General features: G+C 35.3%; 1 pseudogene; it reads right to left on the bottom strand.

The window, feature by feature from the left end:
- Window positions 1-2350, bottom strand: part of LOC118721197 — a 107604-nt pseudogene extending 105254 nt beyond the window's left edge.
- Window positions 2351-14448: the final 12098 nt, after the last annotated feature.

Genomic DNA, 14448 nt, shown 5'->3' with positions numbered 1-14448 from the left:
TACTTCTTGAAGGCAAGCGAACAGGTGAGAGCCAATTCTTCCGTTCTACTTGCCTGAGATGTGAGTGGGCCAACCATGTTCTGGCTGAAGCTGTCTATGTGTCTAGCTGACACTAGAAGAGTCCCAAGACATTTAAACATTCCTGGTCCATCCTGTGACCACATGTATATGTGCAGAAGACTTGAAAGGGACTACAGAAAAAAGTAAAATGGGGGAAACTTGAAAATAGCATGACCATTGAATGTGTTCCTCTACCCAGGCACAGATCCATCTACCGAAGACAGAAACCCTACTTGCTCAAAGTGTTTAAGAACAACTTTCTTGCAATCATTCAATGACTACTAGGTTACACAGACACAGGGGTATCTCCTAGGAAGCCAAATTAAAACAAACAAAAAGAATAAAAAATATTTTTGAGCAGAGACATACTACAATGGAGACAGGTGTCACAGATTATGTCCAGGAAAATTTAAAAAACAAAAATAAAGAACTATGTAACCAAAAATAGCTACCATTGGGGCAAAATATTAAGATCCAGACATGCTACAAAATACACAATAATCTAATAGCAATAGATATAGAGATTATTATTTTTTACAGGTAGGTGTTATTTGTTAAAAATTGGTATTAAAAATTAATGAGAAATAAAAACACACACCAAAAGACCCAAAACAAACAGGAAACTGTGACACATTTACAGGGAATTAAAAACAAACAAACAGTGAATAGTATCTGTCCCTGAGTATCCAAAAATGTTAAGTCTAGTAAAAAAAATGCTTCCAATGTGCTATTTAAATATTTTCAGAAATAATAGAAGCCATAGTAAAAATTAAAAGAAAACTATGGCAGTGTGACAATAATGGGTCAACAAAAAATTCAGCAATTATATGGAAGTTATAACAAACAAACAAATAAAAATTCTGGAGTAGAAGCATACAAAACTGAATGAAAAAGACAGGATGAAAAGAGACTCTACAGCATGTTCCAGATGACATAAAAGAGAATCAGTGAAAAAATAATGGAAAAAGACACCTAAAATTTAATGAAAACTGTTAATTAACAAATTTAAATAGGACAAATACAAAATATTAGGTCTAGTAATAATTAATGTCGTTTCTAATACTTTTTTTTAAAATCGAATTTATTTAAACAATACAACAAAATTTAATCAACAATATAGTTGCCATTGTTTTCTACTACTTGTGCCCAACGCTCAGACAATAAAAAAGAAAAGAAAAAAAAAATACCGCTTGGAACAATAAATACTATTCTTAAAGAATTCATATTATTTTTTAAAAATTCACATCTTTCTATCATTATACAAAAAATGTACACACAATTATTTTATAGTGCTATGAAAATCATGGAAAAGATTGTTAAGAAAAATAAAAATTCATATGCAATAAAATGTTTGCTACTACACATACACATAGATGTTACTATTTAAAATATTGACATCTCCCAAAAAGAAATATCCCACCAGTTTTCCCACTATAAAACAAATGTGGCCCATCAATACATACTTTATATATATTATACTTAGTATATACTATGATAATAGTTTTAACAAGCCACATCATGGCTTATCTATTTAAATCCAAATTCAAAAAGAAAATCTTGAAAACAGCAAGATCAAAAGGACTCATTTTATACAGGAAAGCTTCAATGCAATCAATAGCTACTTTACCATCAGAATCAGACTGAATTCAAGAAGTCAGTGGCATGACATTAAAAGTACAAAAAGAAAAGACAAACAAAAACAAAAAAAAATTCTTAACCAGAAATTCTATATTAGCAAATCTCTTCTTTCAATATAAGGTAAAATATAGATATTCCAGGAAAATAAAGGCTGGGGATATTTGTTGCTAGGAGGTTTGCCTTACAGTAAATGCTAGACTTTACAGTAAATGCTAAACCTTACAGTAACTGCTAGGGGAAGTCCTTCAAGCTAAAAGGAAATGACACCTGAGGAGCAACAGAATCCTTTGGAAGAAATGAAGAATGTCATGTATGGAAGTATGGGCTGTAAAAAAAGATTTTACAGATGCATTTTATAATTTCTCATAATTAAAAAAAAATCAGAATATACAAAGCAAATATAATAACCCTCTATTGTGTTATAACATACTAGAGGCCAGGTGCCTGAATTCATGCATGGGAGGGCTCTGGCTGGCCCCGCACCTGATCGTGGTAGAGGGGCACCAATTAGGGCTGGGCTTGCCAGGGGGAGGAGCTGTGGCAGGTTGAGGTGGCTTATTGGGGTCCCAATTGTGCTGTTTGGCCACTGTTGTACAGCACATCATACCAACTGGTCATTCTGGTTGTTCTGGTGGTTCCGATGTTCCGGCATTCTAGCATTCTGGCTGCTTGGCATATTTATATATAGAAATAGATATAGATATAGATATAGATATAGATATAGATATAGATATAGATATAGATATAGATATAGATATAGATATACAGATATACAGATATACAGATATACAGATATACAGATATATAGATATATAGATATATAGATATATAGATATAGATATAAGATATAGATATAGATATAACATATGGCAATAATGGTACAAAAGAGGAAATGAAACTATATGAATCAACATTATTTTATTTTATCAGAATCAAGTTAGTATTCCTATAAAGTATACTGAAATAAATTAGAATACATATTGTAATCTCTAGAGCAACTACTAAAAACACCCCTAAAAAATATAGAATAATTAAAATAATATATAAAAATATTTATTTAGCACTAATGAAATTAGAAACAGAAAAAAAAACTAGAGACATGCAGAAAACAAATATTTAAGTGATATATTAAAATGCAATAATAGAAAAATTACATCAACTGTAAATAGCTTGAATACCTTAATTAAAAGGCAGAGATTATAGAGTAGATTAAAAAGCAAAAATCCAACAATGGAAAAAAATATATATCATATAATCCAAAACCATAATAAACTGGAGTGCCTATACAAATAGCAGAAAAATGGATGTTGGGACAATACATTTTAATATAGAAAAATATAATAGTCTTTTATGTTGTTCAAATAGCAATTGTTTATTTTTAAATTATTTTCTTAATTGTTAATTATAGAAGTGTGATTATGTATTTATTCTATAGTAAATAAGACACTTTTTGTTTTCATGTGCAGGGAATTTATCCAAATAAATATGCAAACCTTCCAACTTTGGGTTTAACAAATTATAGTAAAATTAAAGGTGAGCCAAAATAATGAAAACATCTACAAAATACATTTTAAAGAACTTAGATATACAGTGCCCAACTTGCATATTCTTACTCAGCTGCTATGTTAGTACTTAATTTAATTCTTGTATGCCTTAATTAAGCACATTTGCTAAAGAAGTGCTTGGGAAGAGCTCATGTATACTAGCAGCAAAACAGTTTTTGATATCTTACCTTTTTATTTTCCCACAAATTTTTATACATCCATGATCCATTGGTGAAACTATTGTCTTTGAACACTTTCTTGTTTTATGTTTTTATTCCATTTTTCTATTTAAATTGAAAATTAACAATTAATTTTGCTGTGATTACGGGCAAAAATGAGAAGATAAAATCATTACCGATGTAGTTTAAGAGCATATACAACTATTTCAGGGCCTATATACACTCAGGAGTATAACTTGAAAAGAATTAGGGAAGTATTTTTTCCTTTGTTGTTTTATTTTTAAATTTCTTTTGGATTTAGTTTATATGTCTTAGGTCTCTGTATTGGATTTAGAAAGATGAGAGTCGATATTCCAATTCTATAACTTCGTTGCTAACTGAGCTTTGGTCAAGTTTTTCAGTGGTTCAACTTTGTCTTCTTTTGTTTCAGTATTGGAAGAATGGAAATAACAACTGCCAATTTCACAGTGTTATTTTGGTTTCCAACATTTTCTACTCTAGTAAATGGTATTCTTCCTTCTTGGGGTAATTCATTGACAGTGAAGCAGAGTTTTAGCAGTGAGAAGTGAGAAATATTCAGCTTTTCTCTTACTGCTCAACAGTTTCAGCTCTGAACACTGTGAATAAAAATATGCAATATCTCTTGAGTTTATTTGTTTAATTCGGTATGTTTAAGTCAGAATAGATGTCTTTCAGTGGTAAAGAAAATCCTTTCTAACGATGGGAAGGAAAATAGCATGTAGTTTAAAAAAAAGTAAAATTCTAATAAAATATTCTTCAGAAATTTTTATTTTAAATATCTAAATTTAGATTCTTTGTCAGAGTAACCTGAAAGTATGGCAGTTGTTCATATATACTCATCTTCTTGAAGTTAGGATGTTATTGTAAAAAGTTTGGATAGCTTAAAGATAACTGCTATTTTATACTTTTATATCTATTAATCTGAAAGAAATGCCTTCACTGATGATTTTGGTAAGGTAAATTACCTGTTACTTTTTTCCTCCAGTAGCTAAGAATATATTGATGTTACAATTGATAAAAACTAAACAATACTTTTTGAAGTCTAGTACATAGTGAGATGACTTTTCTTTACAATTCCATCCTCCAAGAAAAGGCAGTGTTGCGTGGCCTGGATAATATTGTGTAGTGAATGTTGGGTAGACCCTGTATTTCTTTCTTTCTTTAAAAAAAAATATTTTATTGATTTTTCACAGAGAGGAAGGGAGAGAGATAGTTAGAAACATAGATGAGAGAGAGAAACATGGATCAGCTGCCTCCTGTACGCCCCCTACTGGGGATGTGCCCACAACCAAGGTACATGCCCTTGACCAGAATCGAACCTGGGACTTTCAGTCAGCAGGCCAACGCTCTATCCACTGAGCCAAACCGGTTTCGGCGACCCTGTATTTCTTTACTGCGGGTTTAATAGAGCAACTCAACCTACTGGCAGATGGACAGTAAGTACTGTATCCTGGGAAAGTCACCACTTTGAAATGTCAAGCTGCAAACAGTACAGAGCGGGAGGCAGATTATGCAGTTTCTCTGAATGCCGATTTTCAGGCTTATAGGTAGCAAGATGAGGTGGAAGATAATGTTATCTCATCCCTAGCTTACTTTCTCTGATTTTAACTTACAAGGAACAGAAGAAGGTCATGATAATAAGGAAAGGTACTAGAATCTGTATTGTGAAAATGTTCATACTGAGTCCTGTGGAATCTGAAATTTCTTCCAGTACAAACAAATACAGTTTTAATTCTGAAAGACACTGTTACAGACTGCACGCTATACTGAGAATGAAATGCCTCTAGAAATCAAAATCATGAATTCAGCCTTCCTTTCTCCTTCCTTCCCTATCCCTTTCTTTCGTCCTATTGTAAGGACATTTCTTTCTGTTCACAAATGATATTTCACACTATCAGTTAGAATCTGGATCAGTCTCATCTCACTCTAGTATGGACACACTGACACACACACACACACACACACACACACACACACACACGCAAACTGGTACCATGTAAATGCCAAATACAATTTAAGTGAAAGTATTTTTACTAAGAAGATCCACAGAAATATACACTTTAAAAATTGGTTTTATTGTAAAGGAGAGCAAAAAAGAAATATCTGCTTTAGGAACTTAACATTGTAGGAAAAAGTGACCTTAAGAAATCATCTGTACAGCAAAAGGAGAGATGGAAAAAGTGAGATGGAATGTCACTGGACAGAGATCCTATCAATGTGAATTGAGAATCACTGGCTACAGTGATGAAAAGACATGGTCTCTGCATATAAACAGTGAGGAAAAAACAGTGTTTCCCTGTTATAGTGATGTTATTGTTTTATTATTGTTGACTAGAGGCTGGTGCACAAAATTTGTGCATGGGGGTGTGTGTCCCTCAGCCCAGCCTGCACTCTCTCCAATCTGGGACTTCTTGAGGGATGACCGACTGCTGGGTTAGGCCCTATCCTGAACCGGCATTCGGGAATCCCTCTTACAATTCAGGACAGCTGGCTCTCAACCACTTGTCTGCCTGACTTCCTGATTGCCCCCAACCACTTCTGCCTGCCAGCCTGATCACCTCCTAACCATTCCCCTGCCAGCCTGATTGACACCTAACTGCTCCCATGCTGGTCCAATTGCCCCTAACTGCCCTCCCCTGCCAGCCTGGTCACCCCTAACTGCCCTTCCCTCCAGGCTTGATCACCCCCAACTGCCCATCCTTGCAGGACTTGTCCCTTCCAACTGTCCTCCCTGCTGGCCATATTGTGGTGACCATCTTGTGTCCACATTAGGGTGGCCATCTTGTGTGTTGGAGTGATGGTCAATTTGCATATTACCTCTTTACTAAATAGAATGAGGCCAATCAGGAAAAGCCTCTCTTAGAAGTGACATTAAAATCAAGTTCTTAAAAAGGGAAGTTGTTTTAGATGCTAAAAAAGACCCAAAACTACACATACTAAAGAGTTTCTTGGATATAAATAAAGAGAATAAAGCATGAAATCATAAGATATAAGATATTATTTAAGAATTATTATATTAAAAAAATAAATAAAATATGAGTGAAATCGTTCCTGAGTAAGAATTTTCTTAAGCCTACTACATTCTAGAAAAGGATAGAAAAATATTAAAGCACAACAAATAATGTATATTCCAATCATAATTTTTAATTTAAAAGAAAGAAAAATACCCAAATATACAGAGTGAGCAAATAATTATAGATCCAGAGACATAGAAACATAAAACAGACTGAAGAATCTCAGAGGAAAGGGAGATGGTGGGGGTCGGGGGAGAGAGATTAACCAAATGAATTTATATGCATATATGTATAACCCAAGGACACAAAGGATAATGTGCTGAAGGCCTGGAGGGGGTGAGTGCAGGGTGGAGGGGGTCAATGGGAAAAAAAGGGGGACATTTGTGATACTTTCAACAAAAAAAGATACATTATAAAAATTGCACAGCAATTCTGTTATTGCACTAGTATTGACCAAAAAAAAAAAAAAAAAAAAAAAAAGTAAAACACAAACCAATGATTGTGGGATTGTGGTGCCTAGCAACAGTAAGAATATAAAAACAAACAAACAAACAAAAAACTAGGAAAATTGCAAAAACACACACACACACAAAAAAAAAACAAAGCAAAAATCTGTCTCATGATTACAGGTTTCTGTTAGAAAGTGCTCCAAGTCATACCTACAAATCCTGAATAACCCTAATAAAACTAGGAAAAGTTACACAAAGACAGAAATTTGAAGAGCCATAGCAAATAAAATAGATTCTATAATCTATTTTCATTATTCTGTTAATGCTACAGGTACCTCCCTGTGTTGCTATAAATACCACTGGCTTGATTTTCTCCTTAATGGTCAAAATCTTTGTCTTTCCCTGTATCTCGTATGCGACAGTAAGAATTGCAGCAAGCATTCTGGCCATGTTGTAAAATTGTTACAGGCAGGGGAAGTGTGCAGTTAGTCTCAGAATCGTGATTTCGGATCTAGAGAGACTGGAGCAAATGCCTAGTACATTCCTGGAGAAATGCTGGTAAAACCAAAACAGAGTATAAATCACCTATGACAGGGGTGGGGAAGGAGTTGGAGGTGTTGCATATATTCACTGCAAACAGAAAAGTACAGTTTGTAATTTCTTGGGAGGAAATTACTGTCTATTGGATGGTATACTTTACCTGAAAACTATGGACTAATAGCAGGACTAATGGCAGCTAAAGCTCGTGTACTCTTAGACCCTAAGAGGTCATCTTTATAAGATGTAAAAATAAGATATGAAAATAATTGGAGAGGAAATCACTTCTTGGAATCTCCAAATAGAGCACGTCTTCCTCACCTATTTCTATTGATTTAAATATAACCTTAAAAGACAAAAAAATATTTTCAAGAGTTTTTTTTTTTTAATTGAGGGCAAAAAACAAAGTTCCTATCAGCAAATATCTAATAATAAATGCTAATGTTTATTTTAAAAATATTCATTAATAAAAAGTCACTTTATATTTTTTAAAATTTGAGAAAATAAGCAAATCAAAGTTAAGATATGCGAATGGTGAATTTTTTAGAAGATAATTTTACCACTTTTGTTCTATCCATTTCTCAAAATGCACACTAGAAAAGCCACTGATTTGATTTTTGGGAAAGAATTAACCCAAAAATATTTTTAGATCCTTTGGAGAAAATACCCATACCCATTGCTGCAGGCTGTATGTGTATTCATTGAAGTTATCAGACACCTTCATTTTTCGGTAGCATAATTATATGAGAGGCAATCTAACAGGTCTTTTAGGGTTTTGGTCGATCTGAATCAGGGCTTTGTTCTTACCAGGTCATACACTCGGTGGACCTTAAAGATGCTGAAATATATTTTGGCAATCAGATCCATGCTATCTGTCAAATTTCAAATCTCTGTAGTCATTATGTGTCCACATTTAATGTCATAAAAAGTTACGTTAAAAAATTTAAAAAAATACATTTTTCAGTCAATATTTCCTTATGTTAGGAGCTTAATTTTGATGGCATCAATTCAACTCATTTCTCAGTGTCTCTTCCACATTGTACATATGTCTAGTTTTCTAACTTTCAGTGTTACCTATTTCTTTTTTTCCCCAGAAATAATCATGTTTCACCTCATCATTTTTCTTAGAGTTGCACACCTGGATTACTCCTTACCATAAACCTCTCTCTTTCCAAATCAAATGTAAACATGTTTCCTAGCTCTGTAATAATCTGTATTTACTTTCTTTAAAAAAAAATTAAGGCAAATCAATTTTAAATGGTCATTTTATCCAATAAAAATAATGCCTATAATGATTGAGAAAAAAAATGAATTATTAAGCCAACTTCCCACAGTCACAGCATAAATATGGACATCTAAAGATCCACTTCCCTTAAAAAAAAATCATATTTACTTTTTAGACCAATAAGCAAGACGGTGTTTTTGTGTCCATGCCATTTCCAGCTGCTGCAGGGAAAGACCACATTTTCTCTGCTATTTCTCCCTTTAAACTGTCAAGCACACTGCGGAAAAGTATATTGCCTATGCTAGCATCAGGCCTATCATTTGCTCTCAGTTTCTCACTGCAGTTTTGGTAGTTGCATTCCCTCCCCCGTGCCTTTGAAGGGGGAAATACCAGGACTCCTGAAAAAGTTCTCTAAGTTGCCATTTGCAAAAGCAGTTCTCCCGGCCCTAACCTTTTCCTGCGGAGAACAATGTTTGCTTCTCCAGTGCTTCAGTGGATCAGAAGGAAATTCTGCCTTGGTCATTTCACATCTCTATTGCGCTGTAGGAAAATCCTGAGCTGGAAATCAGGGAGCACACATTTCAACCCTGACTATTACAAACTAACTTTAGATTTTTTTAAAGTTCCTTATTCATTATTTTTTTCCAAAAATTGAAATGACGTGGACTATATTATCTCAAATGTACCTTCCTTGTCTATGGATCTATTCTTCACTTTCTCACAAATGTAGGCATATTCTGCATATCCTATATTTAATTCATGGTTACAGCTTTTGAATGTCTCCTTGTGTGTCTCAATTTATGAATTCAGACTGTCACAGTCTTATTAAGAAATTATTTTATTCCTATTTTGGTCTCCTGCCCAACCACTGAGTTAATTAGTGCCATCTCAAAAACTATTTGAAGTAAATCAGGATGCCAATTTAAATAAAGAAAACAATGAGTAACTTGGCAGTGATATAAACTATACATTCACAAGTGACAACTTTGAGCATTATGCACTCACACCAAAAATAGAGCATTGGCGATACCGTGATGGATGTGAAAACACACTCTGAATCCAAACACTCACATCCTCTGTCATACATGTTTCCTAAATGTGTAAGTCATTTCTCAAAGTTTGTAAACTTGAAATGGCTATATCTCAGGACAAATACACTGAGTGGCCAGATTATTATGATCTCTGAACACATAATAATCTGACCTCTCTCTCTCTCTCTCTCTCTCTCTCTCTCTCTCTCTCTCTCTATATATATATATATATATATATATATATATATATATACACACACACACACACACACACACACACACACACACACGCGCATATATATATATATATATATATATATATATATATATATATATATATATATATTCACATACACATTAGAGGCCCTGGCGCCTCTAATTCATGTGTGTGTGGGATCCATCCAGCCTGGCTAGGGGGAGGGGACATGGGCGGTTGGTCGATCTGCCTGCTGGCCAAACTCCTGGTTGAAGGGACAATTTGCATTTTAGCCTTTTATTATATAGGACATACACTTGAGTGACCAGATTATTTGATCTCTGAACACTTAATAATCTGGCCACTCAATGTATGCTGTTTTTATAGCTTGTAGCATAAGAGATGTTTCTGTATTGGTTTGTGTTCCCTCTTTGTGGCAGCAGTCAGAAAACCATGGTTAAGATGAGGGGTTTTAGATGAATGTTTCCATAACTTTTCATTGCATACCAAAGAAAAGATTCCAAAATGTTTCAGAATGGACTCAGAGTTTCACTTCAACCCAAGCCTTTACCAGCTGGCTGCATTGCATGTAGCTCGTTGCTAGGTTCAGCGGGTATTTTATAGTCTCAGAAGCTAAGGATAATGGAGCCCGGCCCCACATGCTGCGTCAACAGGAACTGGGAGTCAGTCAAGCTGCAGATATTTGAGGGAGGAGAAAATACGCCAGGACTTGCAGGCTAAAGTGAATCAATAGGAAGCTGTTAAAGAGACTTGTCAGGTACTTGCCATGCTTAGGTTTTAATTCTTGCATACTCTTCATCATTGCAATGTCGTACTGAAACATTTCCAAAGGAAGTGTTTCCCGTTGGTTTATTTTTCCTTCCTCTAATTGGTCAAAACTTCTACTTCTCTCCACCCACTCCTACCCTATCTCCTCTTCAATACGTAGGAAATAAAAAGGCACAGATTTTGACATTATTTTAGTCCCAGAGTCTGTTTACTATATCATTAAAGCATTAGAATAAACTACATTTACTTACAATTTTTAGATCAATAAACAGTTCAGTGACTTTTATAAAGTTCAACTTAATATTAGGAGACCCCAAGGAATGGTGGGTATCTAACAATTGACTTAAAATGTACCACAATTTTCTACAATGTGTTGGAGTCAAAGATTTTGTAGTTTTTGCATTTATAAAAGAGATGCTTTGTTTTGAGCTCGAAATTATGAACATGAATACTATCGAATAATGGTCAATATCCCTTACAACAATATCTGGACTTCCCCTAAATGTATACCAATGTTGACTAATAGGGCCTGAAACCTATGCCTGATGCCACTTTAGCCACACTAGAAGTATGATTTGGGGCAAATTTGTTATCTTTTCTGTATTGCTTCTCTTCATCTGTAAGAGTGGGTGAAAAATGGTTAATATGCCTGAGTCATAATATTTAAAAAAAAATTCTATTATTACAAACATACATGTTGTAGTGAAATATTGCCTTGAACATTTGAAAATGCAGTTACAAGAGTAAAGAAAAAAAAAGTTGAAAGCCTAAATTAATCTTGTTTTCAGATTGGATACTTTGGGGCCTGTTTGTACCAGGAGTCAGGAAAAATGACTTAGTTTTGTATGTGGGGTGGAGGGAAAAAAGCATCCAAAAAATGAAATTGGATAAATTTAGATGTTTTATGATTGTAGCTACTGAACATGTTTTATACTGGCAGAATACGCTCCCTGATGTTGGAATACTGTGAAAACCCATTTAAATCATGCCAGAGAAATGTTAACGGGTGACAAAAGGCCTAGATAACAGTAGTGAAGGCCTCCTCCCCATGGCAAATGTGATGGGAGAATCTGACCTCGCAGATCACTCAAGGAAGGGAGAAGTCTTCAAGCAACAGCTTTATCCCAGAATTCGTAAGCGATGGCACTTTGGCAAGAAGCTGTTCCCACCTCCAACCACAATCCCTGCTGGAATATTTGAGATTTTACAGTCAAATCACATCCAAGGGAAGAGCCAACATGATTTATAATCTGTGAGAAACATGAAGATAATACTATAAATGTGTATGACTATCAACTGGAACGCCAAGTTATGTATTTAGGTGATGGATACTTTTTTCTTCTTCAGATGGGTATTAGTAATTAACTTGCCAGAACAAAAACTTGTTTCTCTTTTTAAATAAACCCAATGAAGAGAAACAGAAAGAAGATATATAGGTTAGAAGGAAGAAGAAAGATAGAAGGAAAGAAAGAAGAAAATTATGAAGACAGAGATGACAGGAATGAAAGAGGGAAAGTAGTAGAAGAAAGAAGACAGAAGAAACCTCCCCTTCTTCCCAAGTAAAGATGGAAGTAGCCAATGAAGGAGAAAGGGAAACAGGCATTGTAGCTTATAGTTCCACAGGCAAATATAATGTTACTGTAGATGCACCTGGGAAGGCACATGGGCATTTCTTTAATTATTGTCAGCTGAACTTAGGGTGATAGGCCACACCCTGGGAACATGCTTCCCCAAAAAGGCTGGACATGTTATCAGTACTGACTCTTGAACCTTGCCCAGGTGTCTGAGGTAGTGGGCTTAGATATGTAAATCCAGTTAAGCACCAGGAATGCTAGGGCCTATTCAAGAATGCAAATAAGCTCCTTTGATCCTAAGATTTGGTGATACTTCCTGGTATTTGGCAGTATAAAATAAATTTGCTGCGTGGGCTCAGGGTCCTGTCCCTCCATCAGGGTGGCAGCATCCCACCTGGCTCCCAGCTTATTTCTATTTATGCTTCTTGTCTCTTTCTTTATTTTTTAATCTCCAGCTTCTCCACTCAGGAATCAGACCTGTTCCTTTTCTGTGCTGGAAGAGAGAACACCTCTACAGTTACATTGTTAAAAATTATCAAAAGGCAAAATGAGAGCAATTCTTTTTAAAATCAAGCTGTCTCATTGTGTGCTAAGCTCAGAGGTTGGAGCCCTGGCCCACACATTGGAGGGTCACAGGCTCCATTCCTGGGGCATGTGCCTGGGTTGCTGGTGTCATCCCCTTCCCCCAGTTGGAGAACCAGTGAGAGGCAACCAATTTCTGTCTCTCTCTTACACCTCTCTCTCTCTTTCCCCATCCCCTTCCTTCTCCCTTCCACTCACTCTAAAAATCAGTGAAAAAAAAACACATCTTCACTCATTGGTTGAGGTCTAAAAAAATCAAAGTTGCCTGCAACTCTATGTACTTTGCAAAGAAAATAGGATAATTTACATCAATGAAAATATTCCTAATGCTTCTTTTTCCCCTCTGTGACTGTTTGAACAATTGAGGATGGGGTTTCTAGAAATTGGGATGGGTGAGCCATAGATAATGGGGTCAGATACCTAAATGTGTGTGAAAAGACAAGGCCTATGATGAAATATGTGACATAGGCCAGAGACAATGGAAATGTTCTATATGAGTCAGTGAAATGGGAGAAGTGGAAGCACAGTAGACGATGAACATCCAAATTGTGGGAAAAGCATAGGATTTTTAAAATTTTTTACATTAAGAGCATGGCTCAGATTTTAATTGGTTTATAATACTATGGAAAAGATTTATTATGAATTTAAATAAGCATATTCCTTAACAACATTTGTGTCTTACAAAATCAAAGAAAGTTTCTGAGAGCCATGTGGGTAAGTTTAATCAGTGACAGTATTTGTGGGTGAGGAATACTATATGTGCCATGAACAAAGTCAATGGAATACAGAAGAATTTAGAAGCTGTAATTCAGCTAAAATTCAGCTATTTGAGGACAGTCTATAAGGGAGTAACTAGAGCCTCCTTGTTTAAAAATACAGTTCATTTTTGGATTTTATTATGAAGTCTTGTGCAGGATATTCTGTAACCATATCCAGCCACATATTGGCTTAAATCAAGACTCTATGCATCAGCCAGGAATCCATTCTCAGCCTGACTTGACTGCCAAATAGTTGATTGATTAAGCAGGAAAATCGACAGTGTCAGTTGATTTGACAGTGCCAATACGTCCATCTATGATAGCTCTGGGAATTCTCTTTAGATTGAAAATGAAGTTTTAGAACCTACTCAAAATCTGGCTCTATGACCTCTGTGACAGCTGGAAATTCAGATGTGTGCAATTTTGTGAACTTACTAGAATTCCTTCAAGAATTTTCATGAGGAACTAAGTGCTGATAAATTATCCACATGAAAAAAGGGAGATCGGATGCCTGAGTTACCTATAGAAGAAAACAGTTCAATGAGAACACACTTCACACATATAGAAATCAATCTCACATCAACTGTTATGGATTTGAGATTTGGAAACTGTGATTATTAATTTTATGTGTCAACTCAACTGGACCGTTAGGGTGGAGATGAGATGTTTGGTCAAACATTATATTGGGTGTTTCTGTGCTGGTGTTTGGGGATGAGATTCACATTTACATTGGTAGACTGAGTGAAGAAGATTACCCCACCCCTCAAGTGGGTGGGCCTCATCCAATCAGTGAAGAACTAAATACAACCAGAAGTTGACCCTCTCCCTAGCCAGAGAGCCTTCTGCCTGGG

This window comes from Pipistrellus kuhlii, unplaced genomic scaffold, assembly GCF_014108245.1.
Source record: "Pipistrellus kuhlii isolate mPipKuh1 unplaced genomic scaffold, mPipKuh1.p scaffold_m20_p_1, whole genome shotgun sequence".
NCBI lineage: Eukaryota > Metazoa > Chordata > Mammalia > Chiroptera > Vespertilionidae > Pipistrellus > Pipistrellus kuhlii.
Note: the sequence above shows the minus strand (reverse complement) of the source record. Positions and strands in the feature narration are given on the sequence as shown.